This window comes from Agrilus planipennis, unplaced genomic scaffold (genome assembly GCF_000699045.2).
Source record: "Agrilus planipennis isolate EAB-ADULT unplaced genomic scaffold, Apla_2.0 scaffold98, whole genome shotgun sequence".
NCBI lineage: Eukaryota > Metazoa > Arthropoda > Insecta > Coleoptera > Buprestidae > Agrilus > Agrilus planipennis.
This window is the reverse complement of record NW_020438866.1, coordinates 578688-602179: the sequence shown is the minus strand read 5'-3', so window position 1 is coordinate 602179 and position 23492 is coordinate 578688. Positions and strand designations below refer to the sequence as shown.

The window sequence follows — 23492 nt, the reverse complement described above, 5'->3', positions numbered from 1 at the left end:
ACCCTGTGGCAAGAACTCATGATGCCCCACGCAGTCGAATAAAACTGTAAGCAAAATATTTACATTTAACACAACTTGGTGCGCCTTTCTCGGTCTTAGCTCGTACGACAGGTTTCATTGGGATAATTAAGCTTTGGTTTCCACTTCATAACCATAAACCCATGATTCGTCACCAACTATGACCCCCTGGAGCAAATTTGGGTCGTCGCGGACAGAGTCCAGCAAGCTCCTTAGCAATGTTAATGCGATGCTGTTTTTGTTCGAAATTGAGCAATTTTGGTACGAATTTCGCGGAGACCCGTCTTATGACCAAATCATTGGTAAAAATCGAATGGCAGGAACCAATCGATATGTTTAGGTCCTCAGAAACTTTTCTAACGGCGATTCGACGATTGGCTAATACTATTTTCTTCACTTCATCAATGTTTTCGTCTGTTGACGTGCTCGGGCGTCCGGCACGCTCTTCGTCGTTCCATCTTCTCTACCCTCTGAGAACATTTTGTACCTCCCATAAACGTTGCTTCGGTGCAAGGTAGCTTTACAATATGTCACAGTTAATATTTGGAATGCGTCCACGCACTTAATTTTGTTTTTCAAAGAAAATTTAATACAGATTCTTTGATCCATTTTTTGGAATATGCAAAAATCGGAGACGAGCCAAAACACGTGCAGATTTCAGTTTCACAAACGACCAACTTAAATTTTGGTTAACGCCATTCAGAAAATGTGAAAGTAGTTATCAGCAATCGGATGGAAAATTCTATATCACACGCTAAATACTGTAATACTTACCTATTACGCTGCGTTTTAGCTGCTCTTGAAGCAGTCACTCCACAATATTTTATACAAAATAATAAGTGTTGGGATTTCCGAAACCAAGATCCACTCTTTTGCATATGGAATGAGTTCACAATTTATCTAAAAGATTATAGTAATCTACTAGAATAATGACTTGTACTTATTAATTTTTGTGACAAACTGTAGATTAGAAATTAAGTTGTTCCACTTTTCAAATTCCATTTTATTAGAATGAATTTCAGGTCATTTTTGAGCCGAGTGATTCTCTTCGAAAGACATGAAAAAGAATGCGAGAAGCAACACGCACCATTGTTCTTCGCTTATAAATTTCCTGAAAACAATGAAAACCTTTGAACTAACCCGCGACACACGACTTGGAAATGGCAGTTTCGATGATAAGGCCAAATTGTATCGGCATAATTACTTGCCACGAACAATTTCTCTTGCGGCCCCAACAAAAATTGACGTGGAGTAGGCTATCAATATACTTCGATAAAAATCGGTATCGAGAACAATGACGGACTATAATTATGTAGAAAACAAAGGCATATTAAATCGTATCGAAAATAAGTCATTATATAGCTAAACTGTAATTTGGAGTATGACCGTCTCAATTCACTGACGCATTATTATCTCTCTAACAAAATGTTAGAAATTAGCGAAATGGCATCTTCACTTCATTTATTTCTCGTTACAAAAGGACGACGTCAATAATTTAAAAGTTTTCCGAAATTATTTTTGGAGAAAGTTATTTAAATGGATCGTTTCGAAAAGCAAAGTTCTGGTCTTCAGTGTAAGACAGTATTGTTTTCGGTACTAATATTGGTAAGGTAGATAATATAGAGTGTCTCTTTTTATTACGAATGTTTTACTAATTACATTTCTTATTATTTCTGGTCTAATTATGAGCCCAAAGGTGTAAATTACATAAGATTCCTTTGGTTACTTCATTTTCAAAGTATTTTAAAACTTTTACAATTTTTTTCAGATTGCGCTCCCAATGGCACCGGGGCTGCATTTTGAAGTCTACAGTGTTTACCTGTTTGCTCATTCACCGCAAAGCTCTATCTCAGCAAAGGTAAGAAGTAGCAAGTTGAAATTTTTATATTGTGTGTTGCTGTGGCATAAGTGTTGGCAGACAGGAAAAATTAAAAGTCCGAGTAATATTTACATGTACTCTGCAGTTAGACCACAATTTATATATTTTTTTCCTATCCAATGTCCGATTATGAAAATTTCATGCGAAATTCTTTTACTACCGCTGTCCTGTAATAATTTACCACAATTTATATATTTTTTTTTCTATCCAATGTCCGATTATGAAAATTTCATGCGAAATTCTTTTACTACCGCTGCCCTGCAATAATTTGTAGTGCAAACGTAATAGACTCGACTGCATTTGCTTTAGACATCCTAAAAGCTTTTCTTACTTTTTTTTCTGTAGAAACTTCTGATACCTCTACTGAAACCATCTATACCAATTACTCCTATACTGTGCAACCCAAACAATAATAATTCACTTCGTTTGGTTACCTTATGAAAGGATAGTGCAAAGGTTCTTCGATATTATTTATAGATACGCTCTTTGTGTGGTTATCATGCCATTTAAGGGAATCGGTTTTGTAATGTGGGACTACCCATTCATTCGGGTCGATAAATCTAATTCTTTCCCATAAGGATTCCTGGGAACATGCCATCGATCATACAGTTTTCCGTCACCCTGCAAATGATCTAAACGGGTCCTGCGCGCATAAATAATGCCAAATCTCGTACCCGCAACAAACGCAGCGTCTTTGCTAAAATTAATAACCAAAGCTTGAGCAATACTAGCATAAATAACAAATCCCCGGACGTGCAAAACGTGTGTCTTTATAAATTACCTTCGCCGCATCCCGACTGAGTCTGATGCTAGCTTATAAGCTGATCATCTCTAAATTCAAACACGTGTTCGCGCATCGTATCGCATCGCATCGCTTAGGATACAAATTTCCTTTACATGGATTACAGGCGAAACTTGGACTAATGCGACTGTCCTCAACGGATTATTTATAGTTAGCTCATATTCAAATTGAAAGAAAAAGTAAAACGCAGGTGTCCTCAACTGTGAGCTTTATGATACGATTATCTTAAATCGGATCTTTTTGATTAAGTACATCAGGAAACGTTGGTTTCCTGTTAATTATCAATGAAAATGCTCTTAATTTAAAGAACAGAAATTAATAAGTCGTACTTTACTTTTTGTATATAGATTTTAACTTTATCTTTCTTTTTAAAACAATAATTAATACTGTTACTTTCTAAATTTCTCATTTACATAAAATAGATGATTAAAGCTTGGCTTTAAAATCACCTTCTGGTGGATCTGTAATTAAATTATAATCGTGGGTATAGGTGTATAATTCTTCGGCTTACAGATTTGAAAAATTTGTTTTTCATAGTAGATTATTATTTTAATATCGTATTATGAGTAAACCTATTAAAAAGTAATCACTAGAGAACAAAAAAATTCGGCAAGATAAGCATAAAACAGACTTTACAATAAAAAAAACAATTTATATTAATTACAAAAGAAAATAAACAATAAGGAATCCTGTTTCAAGTAGAACTAGACCTCTTACTCCTATTCGAAAAATTGATCCTGATTTATAACATGAAATTTTGATTGACAATACCAAGAAATTGTAGACTGTAGGCAAGTTTATATATCGTGATTTGATTGAAATATTAATTAATTCAGTTTAATTGACGTTCGTGCCTTTGCGGCGAATTTCATTTACTTTCCTTTTGTTCACGGGTACATGGTACGCGCGTTCACCTACTGTTTTCCGACTTACATAAATCTCAGTTTTTGCCTGTGTGGTCCGGCGGCTCATTTGTCACGTGGGTAGTACAATGATGATGTATTCTGCTGGACATGTGAGTATCAACATGGAAACAATTAGTTGTCTTCCCTGACGAACTGGTCTCGATGGGGCACTAATTAACTTAGCGAACAGGCCCTGTGTTATTTAGAACCGCATGTTATTTAGATCCGAATTGCTAGATCCTACACCTGTTCTTGACATCTCTATTAGAAGAATAACTTCGAAAAAACTTTAAGTGAAACATTTGACTTTAAGTTTCACAAAAGAATAATTTACTGATAAATCGGACGTACAACTGTAGGGATAGATATATAGGGGCAAAGGATTAGTATTTCAGATTTGCACATGATATAGCAGTATTACCATCTAGCAAGGAGGAGTTAGAGACAGTTTTTAAATAAAAAGGTAGCGGTATTGACAAAACAGTATTGTATGAAAATAAGTAAAAGTAAAACAAAAACACTGGTGAATATAAAGATAGGAGATGAAATATTAGAGGAAGTGGTTCATTTTAGATATCTAGGAAGTCAGATAAGTCAGTACGGAAGGAGTAAAAGAGATATAAAGCAGAGGATAGCGCAGGGTCGAGTCGCCTTCAATAAAAAGGAGCACAATTTTATGCTCGCAAACGGTTAATTTAGAAATTCGAAAAAGATTGTTATGTGTATGTTTGGAGTGCGGCACTGATAAAGCTTTGTTTTATTGTGGTTTAATATTTCTTTTATTTAATAACTAAACATTTGAAAAGCAGTATGTAGAAAGTAAGTGTTTTTGCATAGTCAATTTTCGATAGATTTGAACAGATCGGTCGAATTTACATTTTGATTTAATGAATTCTTCTACCTGTCATAATGAACGGTCGAATTTACCACTGCCCATTTTAGGTGGAGTCCGGATGCTTTTGAAAATATCTATTGAGGTTCAAAAGAAAACAAGAGATAGAGGTTGTCAGATGACATCAATTTATAAAGTTTTTAATTTAAATAAAGTTCTTCTGTTGCATTCGGATGTAAGGAGCTTTTAAGTGGCTAAAAGCACAAACGTATTTTAATGTCTTCAAAAAAATATTTTTTAAATAATTTATTTCAACAGTTTATACTTCCAAAAAATTTTTAGCGGTCGGGACCTGGACCACGATTCGATAATTGCCGACCGTTATCCTAGAATTTTGTATAATTTTCGCTTTTTTACCTTAGGCAACTATATATTTTTTTAAGGGTCTACAAAAATGATCTCAACAGTTTTTCTACCGTCTGGAAAATCTTGTTAAATGAATGCTCTTTTTCGTAATTGCTAATGAAATAGAGAAGTGTATCTTCTGAAACAGCGTCACCGCCGCGAAAAGAGATCTGATAACGTTTAGCGATAACAATATCTTAATCGACAATGGCCAGTCGGGGTCGGGTTTAATGGCACGTCCGCGTCCGTCAGGAAGATTTAGGTTGAGCGAATTGTTTGCTGTATTGCCCAGATCGGTTCCAGCGAAAACTTTCTATCGGCCAGGGATAAAATGACAGTCATTGTCGTTGATTAAGTTGCACACGGATACGATTAGAACCTGCAACAAGTTCAGTCCAAACCGGCTACTAATAATAATTGCCTGATATTTAACAAAAACAGGTATGAAAGCGACTACTCACCGCATACTTGCCTCCATTACGTCGCCTTTAAGGTACGTACATTTTTCCTGTTCTAAACATCTTTACAACTATTACACTACGGGCCTGTTGTCCCTATTCATAATTGCTATTATTATTATTATTATTAGACTTGCATATTATCTGGCATAATAAGTAGGATTCCAGTAATGACCTTGCGCTTCCGAGAACGGTACTTTTCTTCATTGAATGGAAAATTGATTTTACGTTTGACAACTTTTGTACTACCCTTAACCTTGTTCTTTAAAGGAATTACTATATCTACCTAAAGCAATTAACCAAAATTACAAGCAATAACACTAAAAATATGTCAAAGCTTTTTTAATGTAGCTATTGATCTAGTCATTTCCTTCTGAACCTAAAGAGGGCCATTGAATTTTAAAAAAAGTAATAGATACCTTCCTGATCTTCTGATAAGTTAGGCAATACTTGAGCTGAAGCTTATATAAGTTTATTTTTCGTTCAAAAACTCTAAACCGTAGCCTATCTGGAAATCATAACATCATATACATATGGCGATGAGTATTTAGTGACATCTGTTGATGTACTGACACATAATTATCTTTAATTTGGACGTAAAGTGAAAATTCAAAAGCATTCAAACAGTTTCAAATCTTTTAATAGGAAATACAACGATATGATTGCCGAAACTCCTCGAAAATCTTCACAAATCGACGCGGTTTAAAAACAAAATCTTAATTTATAAAAATTTTTTTTAAGTCAACACTTTACTATGGTTATCTATGATTAAGCATACGAAGAAGTGATAAAAAATCGTTTGACCTAAAAAAAATTGAAACAATTTGTCTAATTCATCCCAACTTATTCTACTTAGCATTACGGAGCCGTTAATCCAAGCAGTCCAATGAAGGTATAAAAAGTAAAGACAATAATGAATAATGTCTAGGCCTGGGCTATTACACGCTTGATTATTCGAATAATGTACTTGCTTTTTTCGCCTTATGTCACGTTAGGCCTTTGAATTGTAAATTTTAATTGTTTTACACGACGGTAGACTTAGTTTATTCTTGTCCGGCACATTCAAACAATGATGGGGAGTTTTTTGCTGGTGATTTTAATTGAACAATTAAATAGCAAACACTCGCTGCTCTGAAGGCAAAAAGAATCGAAAAGCACACTGTACTATCACGAAATTAAGTCAACGTTTATATATGCGTACATGTGAGCACTTGTAAATAATAGATGTGCATGTAGTAGCGAAAAGTTAACAGTAATTTTAAATTAGAAAGTAATTGCCAACAGTTTTTAAAAATAATATAGTCAAATAAAGACTCCTTGTGACGTATGTAGACCGTTACTTATAATAGTGGATTTATTTTTGATTAAAATAAAAGGTAGTAGGTTAGGAGACGAGGAGATTACCTTCGAACTAGGTATATCATCATCATCATCATAAGCTCATCAGTCCTAAGACTGGTTGGACACGTACCTCCACTATTTCCTATCCTGAGCTAAACTTCGCATTTCCCTAAAACTAGAACAGCCCACATCCTTAACTATTTGCGAACAGTAATCTAATCTAAGTCTACCTCTACCCCTCATAACTCCTGTTTCTGCCTCTAATATGTCTCTGACTATACCTTCATGCCTGAGAAGGTGCCCTAACAACCTATCTCGCCTATTTATTATTGACTTCCATAGAGTCCTCTGTTATTCTATTATTTTCAATACCTCTTCATTTTTAACCTTTTCTACCCACGATATCCTCATCATCCGCCTATAACATCACATTTCGAACGCTTCTAACCTTTTCTTTTCCGCCGCTAGCACTGTCCATGTTTCGCACCCGTACAACGCCGTGCTCCAAAGACACACCTTTAACAACCTTTTTCGAATTTCTAAATTAACCGTTTGCGAGCATAGAAGTGACTTCTTTTTATTAAAGGCGACTCGACCCTGCGCTATCCTCTGCTTTATATCTCTACCACTCCTTCCATCCTCACTTATCTGACTTCCTAGGTATCTAAAATCAGCCGCTTCTTCTAATTTTTCGTCTCCTATCTTTATATTCGCTCTTTCCCTAGTTTTTCTTCCCTTGCAAATCAGTATTTTAGTTTTACTTTTATATATATACTGATCTGTCAATACCGCTTTCATTTTATTTAAAGCTATCTCTAGGTCCTCCTTCCTAGATGCTAATACTGCTAATCTGAGCATACTAATCTTTTGCCCTTGCACATCTATCCCTACAGTTGTACTGTCTTTAGTGATGTTGATCGCGTCTTCGATGTATAGACTAAAAAGTAGCGGTGACAGTGTGCATCACTGTCTGACTCCCTTCCTAATAAATTAGCGACATTAGTAACCCCTTATTCATGTTAGTGATAAAAGGTTACAATAAAAAACATTTGCAACCTATAACAAATAATGGTTAGTATAAGGCAAATAAGATACTAGCAATATTCTTGTTTGTTTTTATTTTCTCTAAAAGAAAACACTAAAATTTTATGTGAAAGATCGCACAAGTAGATCAGATAAATTTTATTATCAAGCAAGTAAATCGTAAAACCGTTTTAGACCACACAATTTCCATATTACGATAGCGTCCTTGTCAATGCTATTACCCGCTATATAGAATCAGTTTTCACACTTTGTATGCCCAGATAATTCGAGCTGCTCTTATTTTACTCTACATGAATTTTGTAATTAACTCCGCCAACTTAGTTTTATGAATACCGTTCGCCTTGGATTAATTATTATTATTATATTAAGCGAAATATCTTCCATGTCATTTTATGGCAAAAGCCGATAATCCGGGAGCTTTTATGGTCAAAAATTGGTCAAAAGTATTCCATTAACATTAAATTTCTGCGAGATAATCGATAGTTTTTCGCATACACAAAGTCGTAAACTAAACACTTATCGTTTCGCATCAAGTAGATGCAAAATACGGATGTGAAACGATCGCGCTAGCTATGGTGGTTACGTAAAGTTCGAATTCCTCGGGCTCACCTGTAAATTCATTTACTTCGAACTGAACTCATCAGCTGTCATTAATAGAGCTATAATGTGGCCGTAAAAGTAAAGAGAAATCATCCATTTAGGCCGTTTTTACCAGACTTAGGTATGCGCAACGTTTATCTAAATTGACAGCTAATAACAAGATCTAATGGTAGAAACTGGCACGTACACATGCTCATGTAGGCGTTCTGTTAGAAGTACAACCAGCATTACCATCGTGATGAGGAAGCGCGGGGAATTGGCTATGTGCAACCCATAATGCAAGTAAAAATTGCTGAATACGCAGTGATTGTGTAAGCGTAAGTTTTAGTACAAGTACAGGATGCTACCAGCTAGGTAGCTAATTGGCAACTGATGAATTGAGCCGTGGCACCTGCTGACAAAAAATTAAACTAACAGTAGCTTATAATAAATTGTTTTCATGAATATTCAATCTTAATTAATTGATTATTAAAAACAAAAGTTAAAATGAATGTTGTAATATGGCAGCACGTCGAAAATCTATAAGTAAAGCCTGTTGTCTTATAAAGATACTGGAAATGCAAAGTTACTGGAAGTTTAAATATTATCTTTTGCAGTACAGTAAAAGTTCCTTATTCACGGGTGAAAAAATTGCAACCCAGTTCCTGTATTCGCGGCTAAAAATTTCATTATTCGCGGATGCAATCGGTAAACAGAAAACGTTTCGGTGTCATTTATTAAGGGGATTGACCGCAATAGACCGCTCGTGCCTATAGTGAATTTTTCCGAAAATATGGGTTTCTATTCTAAACATTGTGATTCAACGTTGCGAGATAAATATCTGATTTTTTGTATGGTAACAGGCAAAGATTCACACTAACTCGACACGTTTTTAGTTTTCGCTGATATGGTCATTAATAGCTTTTACAAGTGCTTAAAGTTGATGCTTCTTGTTGGACACGTATTTTCAATAGAAATTAAGAAATTTAAAAATGGCCTTCAACAGACTTTAGAACAAAGCTTTATCTATCTTACTACAAAATTTCAAACCTCTGTTCCAAACATTAAACTCATGATATCAAGAACCGATAAGCATCTTTTGACTATGTACTGTTGGTACGTGCCGAGGCAGCTTTTATTAATGATGTCACCGAGTGAACTAATTTGAAAATTCAAAACAAGAAAAAATCACTAAATTTTTTAAACTTGTCTAAAGCTGATTATAACGATTAATTTTAATTGCGAATATTGATTTTATTTTGATACATATTGGTTTCATTCCGGAACCTTAGAACGTATCCCCTATGATTCCATACTAACTGCCATTCCATATCTACGGTTTCTGTATTCGCGGCATATTTATGGAACGTATACCCCGCGAATAAAGAGCTGTTTTACCAAATTTTTCAGGATCGTTCTGGTCGAAAATTTTTTTGATAAATTCCAAAATTGGTAAATTGAAAGTGTGGTAAACTTTGTTTAGATTAAATAGAGTTACTCCACAAATTCTGGACTCGCTATATCGCTATATCTTGCGTTCTACGTTATATCACATGATCATCTTTCTATTACGAAACAACTTCGATTTGTTGCTTGATATTTTTGTATTTTAATAAAATAGATTAGATGACTTTCCATGGGAAGGACTCATGCATTATTATGCAATATGTATTGCCTTTAGAGAACCACATAAATAGTATTTTTAATTTTCTCTCTCGCTGTTGGATTGGAAATGTTATTCTTGTAATTTTAAAGTTATCTCGTTCATGCATCGGAAACCCTATGTGCTCGTTCCTGCAGGTACGTGTACGTGACAAGAATTAGTACACAATTACACTTACATAGACACGCATACACCGATAATCCAGCCAAATCACGTATTTCCTTCATTTAACTTAATTCGCTCCATTGTGCATTACAGCTTGATTAATTAAGCCTCCAGATTGTGTGTGAACTTTTATTTACGTTGACCGTATATTAAGCGAGCTCAGGTAATGTGCTTGAATAATTGCGAAAATTATTATCATGTTTTTACGTTATTTTTTCTTCGGGACGAAACGTGATAAAATTATAGTCGCCGGTCATTAAAGCTGTCTATTATATTATCTGCAGTGAAATACCGTAGGTAATTATTAATGTCAATCAGTAATAAGTAATTTATTACAAACGCTAATGGGGGAAGTCAGCCGACAATGGAATCGTTTATACGCTTCTTTTTGATAAAAATCTTAATAAACGTTTGTAACCCATCAACTTCTGTGCTAATTTAAGCAACTTCACAAACTACCGAAAATTTACATAAAAGAAAACTAGTTACATATCTCTCATTCGACACTTGATAAAACTAAATGTCGTCAGAAATTTTCTCACACAAACAATTAATAAAGATAGAAACATTTTATTTATAGCCTCTCATCATATATATATATATTTATACAGGGTGAAATCATATCAATTTGCTGTCAATGGTACCGCAATTGGGGATAGTACAAACATTAGACGTATTATGGAATGAAAATCAATATAAATTTTTTAAGGAGATTATCATCAATCATCAGCGAAACATGGATAGTGGGTGTAGGGAAAAAAAAGGTTAGAATTGTTCGAAATGTGGTGTTACATGCGAATGATAAGGATACCGTGGATAGAGAAGGTTAGTAATGAAGAGGTATTAGAAAGAATAGGAGAACAGAGGACTCTATGGAAGTTAATAAGAAATAGGCGAGATAGGTTCCCTAGACAAAAATTTTCAGTCTCTCTCCAGTCTCTCAGAACCTCAGCGTCTATTAGAGCGTCAATCACAGTCTTTCGCAGTCTCTCAGTTATTGCCTAGGTGTTTTTATGGATCTCTCACAGTCTCTGTATGAGAGATAAAATTGTTAATTCAGAGATTCGAGTCTCTCACAGAGAGACTGAATGAATAAAACTGAAAAATTGAGAGACTCGAGTCTCTCGTAGAAAGACTGGGATATCTGAAACATGTTGAACTTACCATGTCTATCGAGACACCACTTATTGAGAGATTCGAGTCTCTCATTCAGAGATTCAAGTCTCTCGGTAGATCTAGGTTAGACTACTGTTGGCAAATAGTTAAGGATGTGCGTTGTTCTAGTTTTAGGGAAATGCGAAGTTTATCTCAGGATAGGAAAGAGTGGAGGTACATGTTCAACTAATCTTAGGACTAACGACCTTATTATGAAGGAGATTATCAATAGAACTACATTTTTTTACATTTATAGTACATCGTCTTTATATATTTATTACACAGGCAGTAAATTATAGCCACTTTTTTAAATTTCTGTAATTTAAGGAAGACACGTCGCTTTTTCATTGTATACGGAAGGGAACGTACGCTGTTTCCGTACTCGAATTGCTAATAAAAGTCACGACCTGTAAAGAAATTAGAAATTGTGCGATTTTCGCGGATTCAAGAGTATGCTAATTGGCTGTACGTCATGGCGTAAATGCTCGCACCTCCTACGATCGCGAAGATAGAGAAATTGACAGTGTAATCTTACACTACGACACCAGTCAGGTAATCAGGAGATCGAGAAGAAAACTATGCAATAATTTTTGTATTGTGTCGGATCAACGTTGCAAAAGATGCATATGGGCATTTGCGCGTTTAATATAAGAACTTTCGAAAAGTCACAAATTTCGAAAAGTCATCTTTCCCACGACACCATACTTTATATTATGTATCTCTTGGTAGGACACCTTCCCAGGTATGAAGGACTAGTTAGAGACATATTAAAAGCAGAAACAGGAGTGAAGATGGGTCGAGGTAGATCTAGATGAATTAAGGATGTTCTAGTTTTAGGGAAAAGCGAAGATGTATCTAACTACTATTAGGGCTAACGACTTTATGATGATAATAATCTCATAAAAAGACACACTATATGTTTATTTATCATACGTAGATGATTGCCTTAAAGTTCAGAAGACATAACACCCAAAATATACCTTATAGTATTAAAACTAAGGTTATGGGAATGTAACCTTGATAAAAAGATTATCTATCTTGAGTAAAAATTAGTGATGAAAATCTCTTCTTAACACGTAGGTCTCTCATGAGAAATCCGGAAGTGATTCAAGATATTTGAGAATGACACACTAACTGAGGAGCGATGCGTTCCGATGGTGGTGAACCAACATGACAGAATGTTCTAGAAAGTTATGGAATTTTCTAGAAGATTGCAGTTGTTTCAATATTTTATCGAAAATTTCGGTGTGTTTTCATATTTTCAAAAGTTAAAAATTACGCGAACCGTAACCGAGCATTGCAGCTACGTATTTACCATATGGATATTTCAACAACATGATACAAAACCCGTTTGCATGAATCTATCTAATTCGTCGTATTAATTGCTAAAAATCTTACAATAGGAAGAATAACATAAAACATGAAATAATGGAATACACAATATAGGCATACTATTGTACAGTGTCTACATTTGCCTAGTAACGTTTTGGACACCTAAATAGTCAGTGCTACTTCGAAATTATTATTGTGTCGTTAGAAAATCTGTCACTTTCTTGTCTTGTTTTGTGAGATAAAAAAATGATATTTAAATTGATGTAGAAACTTTTATCATCGTCCTTTAGGCAAGTTGTACCATGAACGACTAGATTTAAAAGGAAGTGTTATAAATAATGCTGACACATAACAGCTGCTCCGTTCTCAGTAAAGGAAATATGTTTAGGAACGAATAAATCATCACTGAAAGATGTAATATTGTCAAATGTTTTACGCAATTATCTGTTAAGTTGATACTCAGAAGGGCATTAAGGAAGAAGTTTTCGCAGTAAAGGCAGAAAACATTTGTTTAAATGGTAGCAAAAAGGGGCTGTCTCTAAGTACGTTATCTTATTTATTAACATTTGATTCCTTCCTCCTACATAGTAGGATCGTAACGTCTGATCTGGTAGTTAGCCAGTTCTCATTCTCTAATTCAGAATTATTTTACTACTAACTATACTTTCTGGTTCTGATACCGTTACGTAACTCAATCTTTCACGCAATAGCACCCTTCATCCAGGTTACTTTACGTAATTTATAGGTAAAATTTGCTCAACTTGAGTTCGATGAGTAACTTGAAAACAGGATTCCTGGAATATGAATGTAAAATGGCAAAATAATCACCTGCATCGATCTTATTAAATAACTTTGGTTGTTTTTGATTTTGGGTTGGATTTAGCAAATTATCGAGAGCATTAAGGTTTTTCGGGGTTGACATCTAAGTTGATAATATTTTTACGGGAAAGCTCTTCGATTGTTCTGTGGACACAAATTTTATTGAGAGGCTAGTGCACTTTTTCGTCTTCTATTTATTCACATATTAAAATCTGTCTGTGGAATTTTTGGTCATACTGTATATTTACCAGAAAGTTGTTTTGGTCGTGTTTTGCTATGAAGGTGGTATTTTCTTGATGGAAACAGATGCAGAAAATTACTTTCTTCTGAGGTCAGTTATGGAAATGGGTAGGGGTAAGCATAAGACGAGGCACTTTATTATCGTTTCCATTTAAGGTCCTCAACAAGTGCATAAACATATCAAGAGAACAATGTCCTACAAGGAGTGTTACGAACTGCTAATATCCTTGCAATCGTGTAAACTGTTCATCGTAAACAAACAGCTTAGAAAGATATGTATTTTCTCTTTACTAACGATCCGTTTGCGTCCCATACTCGACCAATGTAACGGTAACTATTCGAACACAAAAGCAGCTGCAGCAAATTATAACAAGCAACCCCGAAGCAATCTATTGTTTACGCTTTTTATATTTCAGAAAAATTAATGATTATTTTTTATGTAACTGCTGGTTAACTTTTAGAATTTTCAGTTTTTAGAGAAAGAGATACTATATTTTCATGGGCCACCAATCCAATTTGGTAGGTACTAATATATTACAGGAAATGTCAGGGAGGTCCTAAAAAGTTTTAGTTCTATTTGAGATGCAAATTTTGAATAAAAAGTGTTTACAACAATTTTCACATTTACCAAAATCCGTAAAAAAAGTTGCGACTGACATCGCAAGGTGGTTCACAGTTCATTTCAACAATGGCAAAGACAATGAATATGTCGGCATTGGTTTTATTTTTTATTACGGAATGTATGAAGAAAAGGCCTTTAAATTCACTTTGGGGGTAGTTTATGACATTATAAGAGATGTTCCATCTATGCCAACTTTTTTTATTCTGTATTAGCAATCTTAAATACCAATGAGGTTATTGTTGAATTTTCCAAAATATATACTTTCTTTCTTCTAGACTAGAGTATACATATACCTATAGGAAGAAAACTGCGGCACGCAGGTCACGGTCACACTACGATGTGACGATGTTTCCGCGGTTTAAAAAATTTCGCCGTGACTTATATCATGTCACGTCAACAAAGCTGCGTCTAGTCCTTAGACACGAGAAATTGTTTAGTGGCGGCGATGAACATTGCAAGTTTTATTTCTGTTTGGGATCCTAGACATAACTCTTTTTTAACTACTTTATTAGAATTACTAAGTGAACTTTGTACGTCGCCTTGTAGATATCTACATTAATTAATTCGTTTGATTCTTAAGATATCTCCCTAACGCTTTTATTCGATGTCGGCACCGATCTTGGCGACATGTCGCGATAGTGTCGTGTAGTTCAGCCCACGCATGTAAGCATGAGAGCTTATAATAATAAATGTAACTACCAAGAGCGGTCACCAAAGGCAGACCAGATACCCCATCTTCTCTCTCTCCATATACAACAGAATATCGCACACACCTAGATTTACACACACACACCATAGGCCGGCCATCATCAAGCGCGATAGGTCGGAGTGAGTGAGGACATTTAATGGAAACCCGCAGGTTGACACCTGTTGTATTGAACTACTCGTGTTGTGCAGCAAAACCGTTTGCCGCGTGTATATGCATGTGTGTAACCAAACCATAAATTATAGTAAGAAACGATCTCCCATTCGCCAATCGTTAAATATCAACCTAACTATAATATGATTTCGGCGATTTGTTTGGTTGGTGAAACTGGATTCGCAATTTTTGTAATGTGCGCCACACTGTAGTATCAAATACCTGTTTATCAAACCGGCGAAATATATCAGCTGGTGATATATTAGAAACAGAAGTAGGAATTAAGAGCGGCAGAGGTAGATTAGATTACTGAATAATTGCGAAGTCGGATGTTGTAGTTTCAAGGAAATGCGAAAATTGACTGAGGACATAAATGAATCAATGTTCATGTCCAACCAGTCTTCGCACTGATGGTACCCTATGAAAATGATGTAGAAACGGGTAGGTACATCAGTTTTTATAGAAAGTCTGAATATAAATTATTATATATCTAATTTGACGTACCTACCTACGACTTTATTGATTTCCTATGAATTAAATGTTTTATTACTATTTGTTTTTTGACAGCATTTTTAGTGTGAAACTTATGAGAAATAAACGAATATATTTGATTTATTAGTATGCCAAATTTCGAGTTTTATTTCAGGGAGACGACGCTCGAATGCAGATCAATAAAGAGGCTTGATTGATTGATTTGATTGATTGATCGGAATGTATTAAAATTCTGTTTCATTTTGAAAGGAAAAATTGTATGAGACGTCAGTAAAAACATCATTTTGAATGTTGATGCTCTTCTGTTCATTAATCCGTTACAAATTGCGCGTAGTATAAATTTGTGCCCAAAATACCCAAGTGAGAAGAATTTTGTAAAAAATAGTCGACTTATACTTACCACAAAATAATTTATTATTACCATTTTGTTGATATTCTTCAGTAGATATTCTTCTTTCCTTCTTCTTTCTTTGAAGCATTTTAAGCAATTAATTCGATAAGCATTTACCACAAGATATTCAGTTATTTTATCGATACAAATATCGATCTTATTTTTGTTATGCTGCCCACAAATTAACTTATTGTATTCGGTATAAGTATCAGTGAAAGTACCATCAACAACAACAAAAAAAAAAGGAAACTTCATTTGACCCGAATAATTTTCTTTCAAACCGTTTGACATAAACGTTACTCTAAGCAAACATTAAGCTATAACTCATGCGCTTCCTGGAATACTTTTGTCGTGTACAAACGATCTCGACCTGAACAATTTCATCAGGAGGAATCTCTTTTGAGTAAGCGAAGCGCCTGATCGGCCGACGTGAGTTTGGCAAAGGAAAATCTCGAACGATCGTTCTGAATAATGAAGTCTACTGAGCATCTGATTGACAGCGCTTTTGCTACTCGACCATGAAACTTTTTTTCATCTCAGATTATAAACATGACTAAGATCGTCCGTATATGCTGCGAAATATTCGATACTCTTGATCGAATTCCGTGCGTTTATGTTCATTCAGTATTCTCTAAACGGTTTACCATTTTAGAATTAGAAAAAATGCCTCACAAACTTTCTTATGGCACGTCAAATTTCGTTCGTAAATAGTGAGAATTAATAATAATTAATGGGTAGAATTAGGTAACGAAACAATTTTAAACAAATAGGAATAACGATAATTACCTGAAAGTCCTCAAGCACATACATATACTGTTCGTTTCAAGAAGTTTGAGATATGTCCCTTCCCTTTATTAGGATGCGCCGTAGCATAATTCCAAATTCAATTATATTTGTTTGCGGAGCTCATTTCTCCACCGATCATCGAGCGAGAACTAGATAAAAGTGTTCAGTACCATTTGCAAAATTATTTGAACTGCCTCGTTAAAATTTAAGAATACGCTTTATTTAAAAGCATATTTAGCCAAAAATAATAACAAGTGAATTAACTTAACGTTCTACACGCCTATAAAACTTTTGCTTTGTTTTCTATTGTTAATTTATATACATTTTTGTTTTAAGAAATTGCTAAACATTTTCGTCTAGTACTGTACAGTTCTAGCCGATCTCCTAAAACCGCCCATCGAGAGCTCTGCTTGTTCCAACTATTTCTGTCTTGCTCACACCTAGTGTGTATTCTATCTGTCTTCGCGCAGATTTCTTCAAGGTCACAATTCTAACAAATTGAAATAGACTGTAAAAGTATATTTGCCACAGAACACTGACCACTTCGAATTTGTTTGTTCGATTTTGGTAACGTGCCTATCACGTAGTGGTGAGCTACGCCGTAGATTCAGTTCAGCAAGTAGATATCCATCTATTTAAATGGACCTTGTTGAGCATAATGAATTCCACTAAATGTAGCATTGTACTACAGATGGCGTTTACCGCGCCATTTGTAGTATTTTATAAAACACGCTGTTAAGACAGCAGGGAAAAGTTGGTCTGTGGAAACTGTCTGCGACGCGCTGATGAGATCCAAAAAGATCGAAATCGCGATCCGCGTCTGGCAGTTTCGACAGAACACTGACCACTTCGAATTTGTTTCGTAAATAAGTAATAACGATAATTACCTGAAAGTCCTGAAGCACATACATTTAAAATTATACTTACGATGGTTATGCCTTTTTTATATGTAAAAATGGCAAAAAAGCACACAATACCCGCAAAAACCAGAAATCCCTAATATTATCGAATAAGACTTGTGTGGTCAATCGTTATTCCCTGTCCTAATCTACCCTAGGGCCAATTATTGCTCTGTTGTACACAAATTCAAAAACCCATTTCTATTACACGGCTGCTACCACCGAGAAAAAGAATTGGATGTCGTCAAAACGTTAAATTTTATTAATATAGTTTTCATTATATGACGGTTTTTGTAAAAAGAAAATATATTCTTTTGCCCATGACCATTCAACAAAATTTAGCGAAGTTTCTATTGTTATAGAGCACAACCTGGAATGAATTATCAAGAGAACTGAATCAGAATCTGGGTCGGATTCCACTCCCATTGAAACGATGCAGCCCAAGTTGGAGCAAACGGTGAGTACATCTTAACTATTTTTTCGATGCTAATGCCTAAAACAACAACCTATAGTCAAAATATTAGGAAACGTTTTAATGTTTTCAATAATAGCGCGTTGGCTTGATAGCAAAGTAGTTATTTATGTTTATGCCTTGGGAAGTTTTACAACTGATGTGTCATTTTCGATTAAACAAACCATCATATATAATATGTTGGCATTACAAAGCAAGATAGTAAGAGTAATATTTTGCACAGCGTCGTGTTCCTGTGGGCTGGTAGCTTGCGCACCCATAGATAAACCCAGCGTCCGTTGCGTTTGATTTAATTTATTTACCTGTCGTAGTTCTTTTGGTTGGTTTGGAAAGCTCGAGCGATTATCCAAACGAACCATTCAGAGAGCATAAAGTTCATATAGCACGGACATTTGGATCTCGAGCCGTATTCGCGGTAAGACGTGCAAATGGGTCATTTCAAAGCATAAAATTACCATTAGAATGATTTATACTCGAAATAAATAAAGGTCTATTTGGAAACACGAGCTTTTAACAACGCAGTCAACTAAAGCCGTGGCAAACCTACGAAATACGGCCGCAATATATTTTCCTCCAGAGTGAAATTCATTTACAGGAATAAAGAGAACACTAATCATCGTTAGTTTTCCAAACGTGGAGTAGCAATAACATACTGTGTCAAGTTTTTTTGTAAATCTAAGTTGACGAAAAATAATTGCGAAAATGTTTTCGTTTTGGAACTGCTTTTGACTAATACTGTGGAACATATTGCACTATTTAGCACTTTGTTAACTATACACCTACCTAATTTAATTTATTCCAACACACGCAAGCTGTTTGTGATTAGTTGAAACTAGCAAAAGGCTATTTTCGGGCGAATTTTCCTTTTTACTTGGAAATACCCACCTGTTAACAGTAACGGGACGAAGGAATTTTGGGTGTCCTTAACTATGATACGGACCGATCTAGGTCGTATAATATTCTCAGAATCAAATTCAAATCAATTTAAATTTGTTCGCAGAATAATAATCGAAATAATTATTCATTAGTACAGAATCGCTTTTTTTACGGGCATTTGGTGTCAGGGAGGAATTTTCATAAACGTTTCTAGTACGCCAGCGCTTAAAATCTCTAAATCGTTCTCTCTACAATAATTTCGCGATTCATTTATAGCCAAAAGCAAGTCGATAAAGTGTAAAGCAATTGTATTTGAAATTTCGATTTGCGCCGTACGAGCATTAACGTTATGTTGCTGAGAAAAGAAAATGTATTTCTTTGAAGTACTGGTAGAAAAAAACAAACAAAACTGCTCAAAACTCCAACGCCAAAACACGACACACACGAAGTGAACTTCAGTCCCTGAAGAAGGTAATTAACCTTGTTACCGAAAAGTGCTTCGGACAACTACAGTGTCGTGTTTTGGCGTTGGGGTTTTAAGCTATTTTGTTTGTTCTACAACAACCGCCAAAGTTTTTCCAATCTTCATATTACTGGTAGAAAGTATACTGATGTATGGAACGGAAATATGAGGATAGTCAGAGCACAAAGTAATCGAAGGAGTATAAAACAAATACATAAAATGGAGAAAAAAGAACCGAAAGCTAATAAGTATTGACTGCTGGAAAAGGAAAGACTATGCAGAATGTGTAATAAAGAGGAGGGAGGAAACACTAAATCTCCTAGAAAAATGTGAGCACTCGGGAAGACAGCAAGAATGTTGGATATAGCAGATCACAGGACCAAGAGATTAATAATGTAGAATATATTGTGGATAAGTAAAAAGAAGGAAAAGGAGAAAGAAAAATCGAAGAGCACGATATTGATAAATGGGACACTAATTCTTTCATACTAGAACTAGGAAAAGTTGCTATGCCTCTATTGGGATCCGTCAAATGGGAGGAGTCTAAAAACATGGCGTCGATTAGGGAAAATTTATCGTAGTTCCTATAGTGTTCCGTGCAATTTCCAAGTTTTTAAATTACGATAAAATGATAAGTATTGACACAATATGTGATTGGGCTGACACAAAGCCTCGGAAAGGAAATTTCGTTGAAGGTGAGCGTGTTTTTAATGCCAATCACATTATAAAATTCGGAAATAACAAATCTGGAAGCTAGCCTTCAAATTCCGTCAAATTTACTGCCTACTTTTTACAAACTTCGGATTTAAAAAGTGATTCACATTATATAATTGGTGAGGTGGTTCTGGGTGATTTAAGCAATATCATGTCAATGACTTGCACGTGCAAAGCCGATTTAAGAGAACGTTGCAAACACATTATTGCAACTTTGTTGTATTGCAACAGGTAGGTTCTTAACCTCAAAATACTTATATCGTATCATTACAATTGTGTTAAATCAATTACACAGGAATAAATTATTTCTCACTTCATAATTTTAGTATGATTCTAGTTTTAAATATTAAAGTTATGGCTGATGGTAAATATACTTGCTGAAATATAATGATGTGCATTAAAATGACGTGAACAAATTTTTATTCCGGAATTCACTTCTTTGATACCTACTGCTTTGATAGTGGTCACTAAACAACGCGAGCGTTCATATTAATACCAATCATTTGTCAACTGACGACATAAACAAAGGATCGCTCTGCGCTAAATTCGAAGACAACGTTGGCGCTGACGAGTATAAATAAATTCACCGCGGGACCATCTTAACGGGTTCGCGTGGTTCTAAACAGACATTTTAATTACTCTTCGTGCCTGGCACGGCCAATAAGACAAGAAGCGATTAGGAATTACTAGAAAAAATTCGGCGAACTATAATTACATCCTTAATAACATCTCGGCCGGTGTTATCGTCGGTATTTCATCGATAGCAGTTCTGAGCCACTACACAATAACAAATGAATGATCTGCCGACATGTCCTAGCACACTTCGATCGACAATTGTACCCATGTAGTATAACGTTCCAGTCCGTCCAAGCCCAATAACCTATCTTAGAGTAACAATAGTAATTTTTATTTATTTAATTGATATGCAATTATAATCGGACCCGTCAAATTGGTGGATGCAACATCCGAAGAGATTATCTCATTACCGTTAGGTCAATGGCATTTAATCGTTAATTATTACGTTTAAGAACCAACCAGATTTATCTAACGCAAGCAGTTAGTTGTTCGAGGCATTCAATGATGTAGTGGAATGAGTATAATGTCGAACATTATTGAATCTCACAATACGTAGCAATTTTCTACAGATGGGGTTCACTAAGCTGCATGTAGGTAATTATTCGTTGAACGTTGTTTAATACCAGCAAGTAAATTGATCGGTGATTTGTTGAAAATGTCTGCGGCGTGCTGATGGGAGTTCAAAATTGTTAGCACAAAGAATTTTTTATCCCTTATCGAGTAGCTGCTACGCTATAAGTTTAGTTTTGACATGTTGATATCCTTCAAAAAATGACCTTATCGAACATTTATGAATCTCACAATAATTAGCAATTACTTTGCTTACTACGCTGTTTGTAATTATACATGAGTACACAGTATCAATATTTATTTTTACAAAAACAACGCAATTTGTACTTCTGATTATTTTATTTAAATTTTCCAGATATTAAATTATATATATTAATATAATTTAACTCATGGGCTAATACGTACGAATTAGCTAAAGTATGTCCATGGAATACCTTTTTGTGTATTTCCGTTGTAACTAAACAAAATCGTCAACACGTTCTCATCATGGAAAAATTAATTGGGTATTTATTAATCCGTGAAAATACTCCAAATCGGAACAAGCAGCGACCCGTGCAAGCAGTTTTGATTTTTTGTCCTTTTTATAATAAAATAAGAACGCGTTTTTTCGGTGTAAAATTTGTGCTATTCGTAAAATGTCGTGAATTGCGGTAAACCAAACTAAATCAAGGACATAACTATTAGGTACGAGTTAAGTTCATGGCTTTTGCCGACTAAAAATGATCGATAACATATTGGAATGGCGAATTGTGGAATTAATCTCGCTTGCAAGAATTGCTAAAATTTACATGATTTTAAAAGTAACGGTACTCATGATAAAGTAACATATTCGACTTTCTACATTTGAGTATTGGGCCTGTTATAAAACGGAGAGTTATGAAAATCGGACGATAATTTTTAATTACTTACTATAAAACGCTTTCTCGGATCACCAATAAAACATATATACTAATAACATTGTTATAACTACAATTTATACCTATGATTCATTACAAAATAGTGAACAAGGCAAAGGGAGGTCTAATATTTTAATGGTTAAAGTTGGTTTAGAACGAACGCGCGCACACATGTACACACGCACACGCGCGCACACATATACACACACGCGCGCGCACACACACACACGCGCGCGCACACACACACACGCTCGCGCACACACACACGCGCGAGCGCGCTGATCGCACACACTAACACAAGAATAACAATTTTCTCAATAGAGCTATTAGCTATCTATATTACACGTTGTTAGATGCAACACATCGGCAATATTCAATCATCGAATATTTATCATTTAGGTGTTTATTTACATGTACTTGTGTACTACCAGGAAGCCCAATTGTATCAATTGCTATCAGATCACCAATAAAACATATGTAGTAACATAAGATATTATTAAGAAGTTAGGGTAGAAATATTGAGCAGTTGTATATGTGTGTGTGTGTGTCCGTAGTTCTAAGAAAATTCAAGTAGGTTAAGTTGTAAAGTCAAACCAGATGTTTTTTTACTAGATGCTAAGGGTAGTTTTTAAGTTGTTTCCTGTAAGGAGAAATCGGTCGAACCAAGTACCCAGGTAGTCGAAAAAAGCACAGAGGCTGTTGAGCGGGCACTTGGTGAAGACGTTAGAACTGTAAATAGCAACCTATTCATTTTCATTAAATATTTTTAAATTTTACAAAGTTTTCTTTTTTCTAAAAGTCCTTGCGCTTAGGACACTTGTTCTTTTATCAAAACCAAATTTAAACATTAGTGTCTCAACGAAAAACAAAAGAGATACTACATTTTCTGGGGGCTCAACCGGGATTGATCAAAGAGAACAGTGTGAAACAAGCGGCAAGTAAAGAAGTGTTGGTGCAAAAGAAAACGAAAATATAAAAGTGAACAATGGCAGACAGTGAAGCGGTGGTTGATCAAAACCAACAAATAGTGCTGACNTTTATAAATGGTTGTTTCGAAACAATAGTAATAATCTAAATCTCCATAAATACTTTTATTCATATACTTTAATTATTTCACTTATTTATTCTGCTTCTGAAAAATGCCCAAGAACCTCTTTTGTTAGATACGAATTATGAATAATTATACATGAACAAATTCTCTTTATCTATTTCAAAGTATAACTAATAGATGTAGCCTTA

General features: G+C 35.0%; 1 protein-coding gene across 1 annotated transcript in view; it reads left to right on the top strand.

The window, feature by feature from the left end:
• The first annotated feature begins 1794 nt into the window (after positions 1-1794).
• The window catches only part of LOC108737007 (transcription factor Ken-like), a 335172-nt gene continuing 313474 nt past the window's right edge, over positions 1795-23492 (top strand). Inside the window, exons 1-2 of the mRNA XM_025975837.1 lie at positions 1795-1876; positions 18049-18143. The gene's annotated coding sequence lies outside the window, so the exon portion shown is untranslated. The remainder of the gene's footprint in view (positions 1877-18048; positions 18144-23492) is intronic.